The sequence below is a fragment of the Polyergus mexicanus genome, unplaced genomic scaffold (genome assembly GCF_030449975.1).
Source record: "Polyergus mexicanus isolate NDT 795.1 unplaced genomic scaffold, iyPolMexi1.0 SCAF_17, whole genome shotgun sequence".
Lineage (NCBI taxonomy): Eukaryota > Metazoa > Arthropoda > Insecta > Hymenoptera > Formicidae > Polyergus > Polyergus mexicanus.
This window is the reverse complement of record NW_027223337.1, coordinates 3,668,656-3,686,449: the sequence shown is the minus strand read 5'-3', so window position 1 is coordinate 3,686,449 and position 17,794 is coordinate 3,668,656. Positions and strand designations below refer to the sequence as shown.

The window sequence follows — 17,794 nt, the reverse complement described above, 5'->3', positions numbered from 1 at the left end:
CATCATCATCCAACCACATTTCTTCTTCGCTGACATTGATAATTTTTATTTTGGGCTTCATCTGCGGTGATTCCGTAACTTTGAAATTTTCTTCTAGTTTGTCCTGCACTGTGGCTTTCAACTTTTTTATTTCCTCTCCAGTCATCATCATCCAACCACATTTCTTCTTCGCTGACATTGATAATTTTTATTTTGGGCTTCATCTGCGGTGATTCCGTAACTTTGAAATTTTCTTCTAGTTTGTCCTGCACTGTGGCTTTCAACTTTTTCATTTCCTCTCTCACAACCCATGATCACTGTTCCCTTGCTTCCTTTTTTTAGCTTCGTTATTCTCATCGTTATGTTTTTGATATCTATCTTTTCTTTTATCAATTTTTTGTAACTTCACTCTATTGTTGAATCTTGGGTTTAATAATTATAACATTCCCTTTCCTTTTTTCTTTAACCGCCTCACTATAGCTGCTTTGTATTCCTCCTGATGATCCACATACTTCTCCCCGTATCATTCCTCTCAACTCTTCTAGCAGTTCCTCTGCTTAATATTTCCCAATTCTTCTCGTACTATTTTCTTGACCATCATCTTACTTTCTTTCTTACATGTTGTTTCATCTTTTATTTCTTTTACAATTTTTACCAGCCAATCTATTTTTACATCAATAGTTGATGATCCACTCGCTCCTGATATTCTATTTCCACTACTTGGCGTCGTAAACGAACCTATAGTTCCTGTAGATCCTAGTCTGTTTCTGCTGCCCCCGGCCACTGCCGATGCCTTCTTCATATCTGCTTCACTTTCCATTGTAAATTTGTCAAATGGGCCAGAATACGGTACTAATTCTTGATTTCTATCATAAATCCTATGCTTGTTTACACATCCTAGATGGTAAAACAGCTTTATATGATTTGCTTGATAACAAGACTTGCATGTCACCACCTGATTTTTTATTGTCTTTTTATATGCCGAGCATCGATACTCGGCATATTCATCCTCCATGCCGATAATTATCGGCCGAAACCGCTAATATCAGCGTAAGCGATCAGTCTGTTCCCCTGTCACACGTCAACACTTTTGTGTTCACCTTTAATGTCTACCTGTCGTGTCAGACTTTGGTGTCCCAGATAGGAAATGCACTTCTCACTCCCACAAATCAGCATATCCCGGCTAGATAACACTCATAGTTAATGCCGGTCTATGCCGCTATAACTTGAATAACTTTTTACCATTCCCCGAAACTATTTGACCGTTTAAAAGTTATTACTTTTGCGGACCGATGTTTGATATGTCTTCTCCTCAGAGAGAGAGATACAACAGGAAAAGGGAGATTGAGAGGGAGAGGATGAGGGAGAGGGAGGGGAGAGGGAGAGGAAAAGGGAGAGGGAGAGGAGATGGGAGATGAGAGAGGGGAAAGAGGTGATGAGAGAGGGAAATGGGGAGAGGGGGAGGAAGAGAAAGGAGAGAAAAAGAGAGAGAGAGAGAGAGAAAGAGAGGGAGAGAGGGAGAAAGAGAGGGAAGGTGGAGAGGGAAAGGGGAGAGGGAAGAGGGAGAGGAGAAGTGGGGAGAAGGGTGAGAGGGAGAGAGGAGAGGGGAAGAAGGGAGAGAGAGAAAGAGGGAAAGAGAGAAAAGACAGATAGAGAGGATGTAATGTAACGCGTTATACATAATCAGGAACGTTAGCGTACTAGTGTACTAGCATATTTAAATAAAAACATATTTTAATAATATTTTAATAATATATTTGTCAATAATATTATGTAAAATAAACTTTTGGAGTTATAATGCGGGAATAGTTTTGGTCATTTCTCTCGCGTGACTGTCATAGAAATATTTTATGTTTCTACATAAATATACATTTGAACATTGTCTTTTAGTTCAACTCATGCCTTCTTAGACTTACGTAATAAATTATCATATTCAACCACCAGTTGGTACATATACATATATATGTATAAATACGAATTGACGTTGTGGAATTTTGTCCGTGATACAAAACGCATCCAATATGAGTGTAATGCTGCTCATTTAATTGGATGGAAAGTGGAATGTTATCCATAGCGGTTGTAATTGACGATTCGATAAATAACTGCGCACGGTATAATACGCTCATAGTATATTTCTTATCACATTTCCGACATCGAAGCTTGAAACTTTGCCCTTCTTTATTGCGTCAAAAATTTTCGCGTAACCGTATTTGTCTAATATCTCCGGATTTATGGGTAAAATACTGCTCTTAACCATTTTTATATTCTGACTTATTTGACATGTAAATATTTCGACATAGTTATAATTTTCTGGAAATACATATTCGCAGAGATTGATAAGACGTCTATTGTTGTAATATCAAGAGTTATCGTATTTTGTACAAAACATTTGTCACTTTTAAAATTTCAGATCTTATTTTGTAAATTGTTGTAGTCGATCTTAATTGTACAAAGGATTTTATAAATTTGAAGTCGCTTGTCGTGGCTGTATCGATAGTTTCTTTAAATTTGTCGTACATGCATGCCGCGGCGAGAATTTATACAATGTTATCAAAGCCATACGTATTTTTAACAATTATATTATTAGATCCTATTGTTAAAACAGGATAAATATTGCCATTTTGTAACATACTTGCAGTAATATGTTTTTTATTAATATTAATTATGTCTCAACCAGGACATGCATCTATATTTTGATTTGACTTTATTTTGATATAATTTTACATAAACTATAAAATATTTCGTAAAATATTCATGTTTACATTTGTGTCCTTTCTGGTGTTATTGCTTATACAGATCGTAGAATGTAAATAAACATTCAATCACTTTGTACACTTCAATCTTTATGTATTAATACTACATGTTGAGTTTAAGTAAATATTTAGTATGAAATATAAAGTACAAAATATTTCGTAAACTATTCACTTTTTGATCATCTTATTCTTATAATTTTTTGTGTCAAATATTGCGAGGTATCGATTTGTATAAAAAAGGGTGGTTCTATTGTATTTAAAAAAATGAAGATGACTTTTAAATCTCCTAAGCGACTCCACCTAAAAAAAAATGTTCACTTCCACAAGATTTTCCCTTCGATACCGTACAATTTTTATTTCAAACATTTTCTCCTATCTCCAAAACTGTAGAAGTTATTCTGGTGGCCTGTCTTAGATGTCTCACCCCGTATAAGCACATTTAGCTTTTTTATCGTTTTTATTTCGTCAGTTTTGTTCCGCCGCTAACTCACAAGATTTTTCATCTGATTCATCAGAATTTAAGAATATTTTTGTATCTAAGTTCGTATATGTGATAGCTTTTTGTTGAAGCTTGCATTGATTGTTCATAATGCATATTAATTGTAGATAGGGATACCGGTTGTTAATTTCCGATATAGCTAACTTTGTTTTATCGTAGAAAAACTGAATATGTATAGTTAAAAATTTATTTATTTGCATTGATTGCGAACTATACTTTAACAGCCTGTGTTTAATATCATTAAATTCGGATTCAACTGCAGATGAACTAGCATTTATTTTGCCAAATCCAAATTTGGATATCATTACTGTGGAGTATAAAGGAAATTGGTAACAAAGGCTTAATTTTTTGCGCCATTGCTGGACAGTAATACGGATTTATGTCAACGTCTTCAGAGGCATTATGCAAGTCGTTAATGCAATTGTCAAAGAACATATTAACACAGGCAATCATTGCATTTTCAGCAGAATTAAGTTCACGGCTATTCTGATATATATATCCTTGGTTAATATCTGACAATAGCAAATCCGACTCATCTTTAACATCGCAACCGATCCCAATATCCCGAATATCAGCAATTATGTCTACATCAGAACCTTCTCTAATTTTTTTACATAAAGAAATTCGAGATTTTTCAGCTAAAGTTTCTTGCTGATTATCATCTATTGTAACATTTTCATTGGAGCAGAGAATAATCGCAGCTCGCACAATTTGTTGTAAATCAGTGAAATCTGTTGTCCTTGATAATAAACACATAATCATTATATAAAATGTTTTTACTTTAGGATGGACAGAAATTTCAAAAATTTTAATGTTTTAAAAATTTAAAAATTTTTTATTTACTTCTAAAACTAACATAATACAAAATATTCAAACATAAAAAACATGTTGTCATTTTCTCGTTCTTATTTGCAAGGAATAAGTAACATGTTAATAAATAATCTTTTAAATCATTACCATATAATTACCAAATGCTCGTGCAATAGCACCCATTAATGCTCTGTCAAAGTTACAAACTATCTGCTGCGGACATGGAAAACTTATTTTGTGCAAACTACCGATTCGGCGTATTTCAAATACCTTTTTAAAAAAAGGTATAAAAAGGCAAGTACACGCGTCAGTTGTGAAATACTGTCATATGTATTTATTTTATAAAATAGTGTTACTTTAATTTAATCTGTACAAAATAATGTTAGTTTAAATGATTGAAAATAAAAACATATAAAACTGTTTTTAAAAAAAAGTGATACAAATATTAGGTGTACAACTTTGCTTCCGCCGTTTTCCTATAGATGGCTTTAGCGGTAAGTAGTGGTCGAAATAAATAGATCATAGACGTCATGCAATAAACTTGGACATCTGTCAACATAACCCCATAGAAACATTAGTCGATTTGTGTTTGCATCATAAAGTTATTCTCGATTGAAAATGTCAGTTTACAAGCCAAATTCTCGTCATTTGCGGGAGGTTTTAATTTTCTGCTTCAATATGAAGAAATCTGCGGCTGAAGCTCATCGAATGCTCTCAAATACTTATGGTGAAGCCGCTATTAGTGAAAGAACGTGTCGTGAGTGGTTTTAACGCTTCAAGAACGGTGATTTTCACGTCGAAGACCGGCATAGCAGTGGAAGAGAGAAGGTTTTCGAAGATGCAGAATTGGAGGCATTACTTAATGAAGACTCGAGTCAAAGTCAAAAAGAATTGGCACGATCATTGGACAATACTTTGAATCATAAATGTATAACCAGTTTTTTACAATAAAGCCTCGAATTTCGGGAAAAAAACGGCGGAAGCAAAGTTGTACACCTAATACATCCTACAAAAATAATAATATCAACAAATTACGCCAACTAAAAATAAAAATTAAACAAATATTTTTAATTAAAAAAGTTTTTTAATTAGAAAAATTTGACGCTGGTGAACAAAACAATATGCTAAAATTAATGTATTCTTTAATATATTTACATTATAGTTATTGATGTAACTAAATTAAATATATTTCTATAAATTAAATTTAGATCTAAATCAAATTTATTATTTGTTGGTTTTAATATATACTTTAATATATACTTTTATATAATAATTATATATACTTTTAATAATATATACTTTAATATATACTTTTAATAATTAAATTTTTTTTGTATTAATTTTTAATTTTTGTATAAATTTTTAATTTTTTATATTAATTTCTAAATTTTAATTTTTCTATCAATTTTTTATTTTGTTTTCTGTGTTTTGTATTATACGATATATTTTTGCTTTTAATATTAGAAATAAATAAATTTTATATATATAGCATAAATTTTTATTTAGTTGGAGCAATTTTCTAATATTATTATTTTGTAAGAAATTAAAACAGTTATTTTGTACAACTGTTTTCGGTTAAAATATTTGTTTAATTTTTATTTTCAGTTGGCGCAATTTGTTATCATTATTTTTGTAGAATATATTTATACAATTTTTTTTTGGTTAAAATATATAAGTTTTATAAGTTTTTTTCCACTATCCGAATAATAAATTTTTTTCGATAACCCAATATAAATCATTTAATTTGACTGCATTCGATACGAAAAAAAGAGTGAATGTATATTATTATTCATATAATATATATATATATATATATATATATATATATATATACAGGATCGACAAGTAAGTGACCAAACGAAAGGTGGAGGTAGATTGGATCAGACTAAGTCGAAAAGTCCTGAACCATTTTTTTTTTATAATACTTAATAAAGGAGTAATTATTGAGTAAAGTCTGGTCAATCAGCGCCGACCTTTAGCCGGGCGCATGTTGGTGAACCGCGTGCCTGATAGTATGCGGTGGGGCACATATCACGGCGCGTTGCACACCGAAGTGAGCCCGGTAAAGGTTAGCGCTGATTGGCCAGACTTTACTCAATAATAATTCCTTTATTAAGCGTAAAAAAAAATGATTCAGGACTTTTCGACTTACAAGGGGACCTTACAGCTACCGGGTCTTTGATTTTTTTCATACTTATAGGATTTGAAGATCAGTATCCGGACATCAATTTCCTAAAGCAGTACGATGCGCTTCTCAAAAATACGCGAGAAAATCGACTTTGAAGATTTCCGAGCGTTATAAATTCAGAAAATTTTAACTTATTTTCAGAGCCGCTCGTAGCCGAGCGCGTAGTTTCGTAAACGCGGTGTTCGACTCTCGCTGGCTATATCTTTTTTTTTATTAAATTAATTTGAATCCTATATCTATTAGCATTTATGAAATTGAAATGCTAATTAACAAATATTTAATCGCAATTTTTTCAATAAAAATTAACGTTTTTTTTTAATTACTACTCGCTTAAAAATACGAATATTTTTAATAAATTAAAATTTGGTACAAAAATGGAAAACATTAAATAGGAAATAAAATACCTTTTTATTTCTAGAGATTACGAGTGAATACAAAAGTATAAAAAACACAGAAATAATATTAATACAAATATTTGTGTAATTTTTATAAGTTATTAATTAAATATGTGTGTGGCATGAAATATATTAACAATAAATACATTCTACTCGTCAACATTACACGAGACAGTGATAAGATCATATTGTACAAGAAGCTGCTCGTAATAAATAATAGCATTTTTTAAATATAATTTTTGAACGTCTTTGCACAGATTTTGATCAAGTTCCTCTTCTCGTACAATCGAAGGGCCAGGTTCGTCAACAGATATCACATCCGACATGAAAAGTGTGTTATTGTTATATACTGTATCTCTAACAAAATAAACTTCGACCGCACTACAGTTTTTACCGCTCCAAAAGCTAACGGTAAAAAACGAACTTTAAATAGCATCTGTTCTCTCGGGATCCTTATTTCCCCTACTTTTTATGAGACTGTCTTTTATTCATGACTAGATGCGAGAGAATCCTGACCAGGGTCGACTCATAAAAAACTCGATTTGTAAATTCCAACTAACGTGTCAAAGATACAGGGTAAACTATATTTGATAAAATAACTGACCCAATAAGCAATTTGATAACAAATTGTTGCCAAATTGGCATCAAATTCGCTCAAAACTTGGTAACAAATCCAGTGCTATCTGTATCCGCATTAAGCTTGTGTTTTGGTGACAAAGCTTGTTAACATAACCTGACAGCAAATTGACGGCAAAAACCGAGCAAAGCTTGACATGATTTGACGTCAAATTGATGGCAAAAATCGAGCAAGATCTGTGCAAGACAATCTGATAGCAGATTGTCAGCAAAAACCGAACAAATTCTGCAGCTTTTGGCCATTCATATAAAAGTATATATTTAAATAGATTTAAAGCCTTAACCCTAAGTAACAAAATGATGATAAGTTTTGGTCATAAAATGACCATTAGATAATTAGACATTATATAAAATCATATATTAATATGTTAAAACATATAGGTAAATTCAAATAACTTAATTTATAAAATTAAAGATCTTTTTGGACAGAAATTGTTTGAATAAGTGAAAATCGAATAATTATCTGTCCGATTTGCAAAAAATCAATTCAATATCTGAATTTCCTGTATAAGAATTGTGTCAAAAATTGAACTGATAGAAATATATATATTATAATATTATTAGCATTTTGTAGGCTTTATATACACTCATGACAAGAATTTGAATACGGGTATAGATAATGAATAACGTGCCGCATAGTGATAAGCGACTGAACTATTTTATAATACTTTGTAATAAGCTGCAGATTTTGTTCGGTTTTTGCTGCCAATTTGCCATCAGATTGCGCACTCTAGATCCTGCTCAGTTTTTGCCGACAATCTGATGTCAGTCATGTCAGCAAGCTTTGCTCGGTTTCTGCCGCCAATTTGCTGTGTAGTTATGTTAGCAAGCTTTGCTTGATTCTTGCCGGCAATCTGCCAGCTTAATCGGTAATAACAACTCTTGTACCAAATTTGTAGCCTTTTTGCTGACAATAATTTGCAGCAAGCACTTGGCAATATCTGTTAGAACAGACCTGGCTGACTGGGTGAACAATATTATTGATACATATTATTTTTGTATTTAACAATAAGACGTTTCCCATTTTTGTACCAAATTTTAATTTATTATAAATATTCGTATTTTCAAGCGAGTGGTAATAAAAAGAAAAGATGTTAATTTTTATTGAAAAAATTGCGATTAAATATTTGTTAATTAGCATTTCAATTTCATAAGTGCTAATAGATATAGGATTCAAATTAAATTATATAATAAAAAAAATATTAAATTATATAATAAAAACCAGTGATACCGCGCTTATGAGACTAGAGCGCAACGCGCTCGGCTACGAATGGCTCTGAAAATGGGTTAAAATTTTCTACATTTATAGCGCTCGGAAATCTTCCAATTCGATTTTCTTGCATGTTTTTGAGAAGCGCATCATGCTGCTTTAGAAAATTTATGTCCGGATACTGACCTTCAAATCTTATAAGTATGAAGAAAATCGAAGACCCAGTAGCCGTAAGGTCCCCTTGTCAGTTTGACCCAATCTACGTCCACCTTTCGTTTGGTCACTTACTTGTCTGTCTATCGTGTATGTCGTGATATCTTGTGTATATATATATATATATATATATATATATATATATATATATAATTATACACATGTATAGATAATTATAAACATGTATACATAACCATTTTGTTTATCTATATACATAAGAACTCGATCCGTTCAGCGGTTATTGAGAACTGATAATCTTAGATACTCTCAACTAGGATGACCAACTCTTGATCAACCAATTTCGAGATATCAACCTTAAAAAATCGGGACACAATAAAAAAGATTGGAATCTTTTTATTGATATAATTTTAATTATCAAACATAATATACGGTTATAATAGAAATTTTATTGAGTTTTTATAATATCGGCTAATACTATAGAAAGAACCAGCTTTCGACTATGGAGGTTCGTTTTGTATTTATTTTTCTTTAAATTGATTAATTTGGTGGTTGTCTCCTATCTTGATTCTTATCTTTGGTTTGTATTTACTATTCACACTCAACGTCAAACAATCAACAAGACATAGCCTTCTATTATTTTTTAATATAAATAATTAAAAAAATATAAATAATTAAAATAATTAAACTGATAAAATTCTTAAAATGAAATTAAAAAACAATTTATTATTATGTTTTATGTTATTTATTTTATGTTATGTGAAAAATCGGGATAAATAGCGTCCCGCTTAAGATTTTTTCGGGACGTTTCAAATGAGATCCGAAAATCGGGATATCTCGGAAAATTCGGGATGATTAGTCTCCCTACTCTCAATTCTGTCCAACTTGCGTATAAATGCACGGTATGTCTCGCCGTTGCGGCGCGTAATCTTTGCTTCGCGTGATTTCGCGCGAAACACTACCATATCTTTTGATTTGCAAAGAGGACATATTAATTGGCTATTTCTGTTTATCTAACTTCAACCCCAAAAGGGGCCCATACAGAAATTAATGTATATTAGATATCTACTGGATGTTCTCAATGTGCATTAAGAATATCCATGAATACGTAGGAAACAGCTATTAGACATGCTTTAAATATCCAAATGTCCGCAATACGAGATTTTATAAATATCCATAGGATATGTAGGCCAATATCCACTCGACATCCACATCACTATTCAGTGGATATTTATGTAAATATTCAGTAGATATTTGTGTAGATATTCATTGTATGTTGGTTAAATTTTGGTCACGAAATAACTAATTAAATGTTCTAAGTTAGATCTCATGAGATCGGAAAATGACGTCGATATGTTCCATTCACGGGTCGTCATTTTCTGACGTTTGTTTGACGGCAAAACTAAGATCAATTACAATAATAATATATAATAACACAATTAATGTAATATATATTATAGATAAATTTATATAAATTAATTTATAAAATTAAAGATTTTATTTGTATGGAAATTAATTTCTATTTTATATTTTCAGTAGATAATAACGAACAATTTTCATTTATTCAGACAGAAATTATCCGAATAAGTGAAAATCGGACATTTATCTGTCCGTTTTTCTAAAAATCAGTCCAATATCTGAATTTCCCGGTACGGGAATCATACCAGAAATTAAACTGATAGAAATAATTACAATGTTATGAGCGGCATTTTGCAGGGTTTATATACGTTCATGACAAGAACTTGAATATGGATATAGAAAATGAATAGTGCGCCGCATAACGGTAAGCAAATGAACACGTAAATCTTTAATAAATATCTTTGGTAGTTTTTTGGTGGATATGGATATATGAATAACACGTGTATATCTAGTGGATATCTTTGGTAACTTTGGGTGTTCTTCCGAATGGGGCACTCCTCCGATTGAGATGAAACTTTACAGGTAGCTTCAAGAGATTATATTAAGGTCAATTGTCAAGGTCATATATATGGGTTTTGCATAGTTCAAATCTAATTCCAATGACCGTGATCTTGACATATGTTATCAAGATTATATCTCTGAATAACATTTAATAAATTTTAGTTGTCACTCATTGTTTATGAAAGAGCTATGAACAAAAAAAGTTTCATAAAAAAACATAATTCTTTATCTTTGCTTTGTCTTGCCAAATACATGCGTAGAAGCAATGAGTTCCGCCCTACAGGGAGGCTCCCCTCCCCCTACAGGGAGGCCCCATTTCCGGAAGATATAACCTAACCTAAACCTATTTTTAATTTAAAACTAAAATTTGGTGCGGGTTAGGTTATATAAGTGGAACCGCCCGGAGGGGCGGCGGAACCCACTGCGTCCACGCATATACTTTATAACACGACTTTCGTTATGTCGAAGTCGCTATTCTTTTATACATGTTCGAAAATTACGTGGTATACTTCTCAAACTTTATTTGTTAATAATTTTTGAATAAACAACGACCATCGGCTAAAACCTTGGGAATGTTGATCAGGGTCATGATCTTGACAACATATGTCAACATCACTATCTTGCGGGGATGGGGTCTTAATATGCATAATTACCGGAAAAAGAAAACGAACTATTTGTGAGTTCTCGTTTACATAAATTTTTCGTAATACATTTTCGCGTTTTACAATCGTTTCTTAGAGCTATCTTATTTTAGTATAGCATCGCAGTATTAGTTATCGTGGTGTCGGTTTCTAAATCTTCGTTTACTTCGTTAAGTCTTTTGCTTAAGTTCCTTAATTCTGTCGGATTTCGAATAATTTTTCGTAATTGTATTTGATTTTGTCCAGTGTTTTGTCGTTTTGTTTGTGGTGCGTAATCGTAAAATTGTAGTTAAGTAGGTTTGTTTGTACGACTGTTATTATTGCGGGTTTTTTTATCTGTATTATTACGTCTTGTATTGTTAATTTACATTTGTCTTTTAATATGATATGTCCCCTTTTTTTAATTTCTAATTTTCGTGTTATCTTCGTGTCGTTGGTCTCATCTTTCTCGACTTTGTTGATATCCACCACGTCTCGATTTAGCGCGTCAGCGTTTCTGTTTGCTGCTTTGTGTACGATCTCATAGTCGTATTCTTCTAATTTCAATCATTACTTGATTAATTGAGATCCGAGTTATATTGAATAACCATACGAGCGATTTGTAGTCTATAACTATCGTAAATTTTGTCCCATATAAGTACGGTTGAAAATACTTAACGGCCCATACTATTGCTAATAGCTCTTTTTCGGTTGTGTTGTAATTTTATTCGGCCTTCAATAATACTCGGCTAACATACGCTGTTGGCTGATCTTGGCTTATTTGTTCTTGCGATAATATCGCTCCGATTGTCTAATCTGATGCATCGGTCGTTACGATGATTTTTTTTTTGCAATGGGTTATTTTAATAAAGGTGTTGTTGCTAATTTTTTTTTAAATACTTCCAATGCTTGTTATTGTTCCTGCGTTTACTCGAAATTATTTTTTTTTTCTGTTAGCTTCGTCAGTGGCTTCGCAATTTTCGAAAAATTCTCGATAAATTTCCTATAATATTCGGCTAATTCTATAAAAGCTTAAATATCTTTTACTTTCCCGGGCGTTGGAAAATTTCTTACGGCTTCCAGTTTAGATGGATCCGACGATATTGTTATGGTCTTATAAGTTGGCTCCATAGATTACGATATCATCTAAATATACCAGATATTTTATCCTTGTATGCTTGTCAGTATAGAATTCATTAGCCTTTGAAATGTAACTGGCGCATTTTTTAATCCAAAGGGCATTCTATTGTACTCGTAATGCTCATGAGATGTACAAAAAGCAGTTTTGCATTTGTCACCTTTTTCCACCGGAATTTAGTAGTATCCGGATGCTAACTCCAGGCTACTTGGTGTTTCCAAGCTGATCTAGTATATCCGTTATATTCGGTAAGAGAAAAGAATCTCCTATAGTTAGATCGTTCAATTTTCGGAAATCTACGACTACTCATAATTTCGGTTTTCCTGATGCATCGGCTTTCTTAGGGACTACCAATAACAGTGCATTCCATTGGCTCGTGCTTGGTTTGATTATTCCATTTTCTAACATTTCTCGGACTTGTCGATTTACTTCTTTATGCTTCTCCAGTAGGCGGTAAGGCCGTACATTGACTGATGAGCTATCTGCTTGCATTGCAATCTTATGCGCGACGATGTCCGTATACGTCAGTAGCATCACGTCGCTAAAATCCTTGCAGATTTCAATTATCATTTTTTTTTCTTCTTTGTTCAAATGTCGTGTATATAATAATCATAATATTATCTCACTACACAGGATTATTTTCTTTTTATTTAGCTTTTGTATTACGTTGATTCCTTCTGTTTCACTCTGCCTGATTTCTTCTATGTATAATTACTTGCAGCATCGGCAATTCGATGATGTCGCCCATTGTATCTAAGATGCTTGCTGCGCATAAGTAATTCGTAGGTTCTACTAGGCAATTACATATAAATATTCCTGGTATTGTTTCTTCTGTTTGTATCACGCCTATCGTGTCCTTATTAGTGGCGACTTATACTATATGCCGATCTCGCGCCGCGAATAACCATGAGCGCATGCACTGTATGCACCGTAATCATAACACAATATATACGATCTTATTATAGACACACACACGACACACACAGCGATCCATTGATTATAAATACACACACACACACACACACAGTATTCTGTACAATACACAGCTAACATACAATAAACGCTTATTTTACCACCTACAACACTCTTGCAATCCTTTCGCGAATCCTGACGACCAAGCTATCCCGTCACTGCCTCGCGAAAGCGAAACGTTACAAATCAACAAAAGCTCTGCAGAAAATATGAGGGAGGAAAATGAAGAAATTGAAAATACATTAGAACAAACTGAAGATAAATTAGATAACAATGAAGAAGCTGATTCGCAACAGGAATCTTAAGACGTGAGAATGTATCTGATATGGAAGAGCAGGATGATTATAATATGACAATAAACAACATGAAAATAAAAGAATAAATATAATGCGTATAAAAAAAAGCATTAATACTCCAGTATTAAAATATTATTATAATTAAAATATTTAATGCATAACAAAACTAGACTGTATAAAATAAAAATATAATACGTAGAAAAAAAATTGGTATTAATAGTCCAGTGTGTAGAAATTAATGCAAAATACTGCAGTGCTTAGAAAAGTAACAGATATTAATGTGAAATATTCTAATGAGTAAAAAAACAAACATTTTAATGTAAAATATTCCAGTATCAAAAAAAACAGATATATATATATATTCATTGTTTGAAATTTAATGTGAAATACTCAACTGCATAAAAAAACAGACATTGTATAAAATAATTCAATGTTTAAAAAAAAATTAAATCTTGTACTATATATTTGGAACACAATGCAATGCATATAAAATATTAAAAGTTTAAGAAAGAATATTTATACTATTAAAATATTAAAGCTCGATTGCACCAATTCGTCAGCTAAATTTATGTTACTGAGAAGATGTCGGATTCATTATATTATCATTTCCCTATTTCAATTCATCCAATTCATATTATAAAAGAAAAAAATAAATTTTATTTATAAAATAAATTCTTATCAATTTGTCTTTGATAATCATAATATAATTTAATTTTGTTCAAAATGACATCAATTAGAAGAAATTACTTCTTTTCCTTGTACTATTCCTCGATATTCTTATAATTTATAACTGAATCATTTCTATAATTAAAAATAATAAATAATTTTTTATTACTTTACCTTAATCACTTAATTTGTGTGCCAGGGACCATAACTCTTGGAAACGTTTCCTTATTAGACTTATGATTATATAACATGTTTTCATCTTCTATGTGTGCAGAATGTTTTCTAAAAATTTGGCTATATCATTTAATTGCACTCTGAGTATACATACATATATATATAGAGATCGTCCCAATTGCGCACATTACCGATCGGACACGACAATATTTCCCGATCGGATACAGACCCGATCGGACACATGTCCGATCGGACACAATCCCGATCGGACGCAGGCTCGATCGGACACAGACCCAATCGGACACAATTCCGATCGGACACATATGGTTGCAATTGGACACAGACCCGATCGGACACTGGCCCGATCGAACACAGGCCCGATCGGACACAGACCCAATCGGACACAATTCCGATCGGACACATATGGTTGCAATCGGACACAGGCCCGATCGGACACAGGCTCGATCGGACATAGACACAATCGGACACCATCCCAATCGGACACAGTATATCAGAAATATATAGGTTTGAGTTAGGTTATATCTTTCGGAAGTGGAGCTCCCCCGTAGGGGAGACGGAACATACTGCCTGCACGCATATACTTTTTAATGCGTAGTAAGTTTCCACATAGGTTTACAACTTTCCACGCGAAGCGAGGTTCAACGCAAACCTATGTGTCTAGTTTTTTGATAGTGGAGCCCTCCCGTAGGGGGGGGGGGGAGCGGAACCCACTGTGTCCACGCATACATTTTCCCATCCACACAATGATTGTAGGATGGACCTAGCTTCGCGATGAGGACTGTGTGCGATTGAGCCTGTGTCCGATCGGGCCTGTGTCGGGCCTGTGTCCGATTGGGCCTTTGTCCGGTCGGGCCTGTGTCCGATTGCAACCATATGTGTCTGATCGGAATTGTGTCCGATTGGGTCTGTGTCCGATCAGGCCTGTGTCTGATTGCAACCATATGTGTCCGATCGGAATTGTGTCCGATTGGGTTTGTGTCCGATCGGGACTGTGTCCGACCGAGCCTGTGTCCGATTGGGTCTGTGTCCGATTGGGAAATACTGTCGTGTCTAATCGGTAATGTGCGCAATCGAGACTCACTATATATATATATATATATATATATATATATATATATATATATACACGATGAGGAAAAAGTATGGAAACCCCTTAATATCTCGGAAAATATTCATTTTCAAAAAAAATGTTTCATACAGAAGTTGTAGGGTTTTATGTGGCGCATTACATAGTAATATTATTATGACCCTTGAGTAGCGTTGTCAAGGTCACCTTTAATTTCTGAAATAACAACTTCTATTTTTATATTTTTGTAATTTACCTCGAGAGCTTTTTAAAATATTACAATAAAGTATTTTTTGAAAAATAAAGTGGATTGTACAGAAGTGCACTTATCTTATAGAATTGCGCTTTATGAAAGATGCGTTCTTGGAGTTACAGGCATATCTTTTAATGTAATTTGATGAAAGAGTACACAGCGTTTTTTCCAAATCCGTGAATGTGCACGGATAAAAATTTTCACTAATGTATGTGTCGTGCTGGAGATAATTGTCGAAAATTGTTTAAAAAATAGTTAATGACCGGAACTCTTTTTAGAATTAATTCTAATGCATAGAACTCTTATAGAACTCTCAATAATTACCATTAAAACTGCGGAAAATCACTAGCACGACATATTTTCACTAAATGTCGTACTGGGCGATATTAATTTAATATAAGGAATGCGAAACACTTTTTAATTTTTATCAGGAATTGTAGAACTATGAAAAGTGTTATTATAACTCTTAGTATTTTTTGAAATTCATAGAACGTTATGTCAACTTCGCGGTCACCATAAGATGATGCTATTGGTTTGATCTTGAATGAAGATCACAAGATTATTTCAAAGTAATCTTTATTTTTTTTTTAAATATAACCATTCTAATTTTTTTACATAAATCAGTTCCTTGCAATATTTGGTGTAAAAAGTGATAAGAATAGTATGGCCAAAAATTAAATAGTTTACAAGATATTTTATACTTTAATGTGACATAGCGTTACCTAAACTATGAAATATTTTATAGAATATTTATTTTTTGATTATCTTACCTTAATACTTATGCACAAAATAATAAGAGAAATTAATTGGTGTAAAAATAATATAATTGTTGTTAAGGCAAAATATGAATTTACATCGAGCAACTACATATTTTTTTAACTATGCATTTTCTATGCACTATTTGATTTCTCTTATTATTTTGTGTTTAAAACATTGAGATAAGGTAATCGAAAAATACATATTTCGTAAGATATTTCATAGTTTATGTAAAATTATGTCACATTAAAGTATAAACTATCTCATAAACTATTCAATCTTTGGCCATACCATCCTTATAACGATTTATGTTGAATATTACGAGGAATCAATTCATGTAAATAAGATAGGGTGGGTTCCGTTCAAAAAAATGAAGATGACCTTGAAATAATCTCATGAGAGACCTTTATCCAAAATGAAACTAATAGCATCATTTTATGTCCTCCTTGAAATATTTCGACTTTTTTTGTCTCTCTAAAATCTCTTTTTCAAAAACTTCTTGATTTCCAGATATTCGACTATATTAATTAAAATGAAACACCCTATATACGTATGTATTTGATGAGATTACATACTGACATTAAAGAATGTAAAATTAAATAATTTTGAACTACTAAAGAAACAATGTTTTTACGATTTTTATAAAAAAGCATACATACACGCAATGTACATAGATTATATTATACATATATAATTAAAAAATGTTTTTGTTTTATAAATTGAATGTTTAATATAATATAAAATTAGCGAATATTGTATAAAATGGAGTACAATATAAATTAGCGAGGAAAATGATTATAAATGTGCAACAAAAGATTTAAAAAAATATAAATAAATTTTTGTAAAATATGACGTGAATTTTTGTTATATGAGTCATATGCATTGTTCTTTTCAAAACGTGAAATTTGCTTATCGATATTTAGCACGCGTAAAGGCTTTTCGTGCAAATAGGCAAGTCTTGTTATTATGTTATTGTATATGAGAGTAAGAGCAGTCATACAAAAGCCGATGATGTAATTAATCATACCGAGATGCATTGATCGCCTCTCTTTGCATTCTTCAAAATCTTATAATATTTTCTAATAGGATATCGGCATTTCCTTGATTATTCAGACAAGTTATTAGTAACTCGCGAAACGCAAAATCCTGATTTTTTCCTTAATTCGATATCCTGTTTATTAATTTATTTATTTTTTATAAAAAGTATTTTTTATAAATAGATATCTATTTCTTTTTTTAAATAAAATAGTTTTAAAAATTGCTCGAATCCC

General features: G+C 32.1%; 1 protein-coding gene across 11 annotated transcripts in view; it reads left to right on the top strand.

Annotated features, from left to right (window-relative positions):
* LOC138940618 (uncharacterized) overlaps positions 1-17,794 on the top strand; it is a 191,057-nt gene that overhangs the window by 74,857 nt on the left and 98,406 nt on the right. The gene's annotated exons all lie outside the window — the stretch shown is intronic.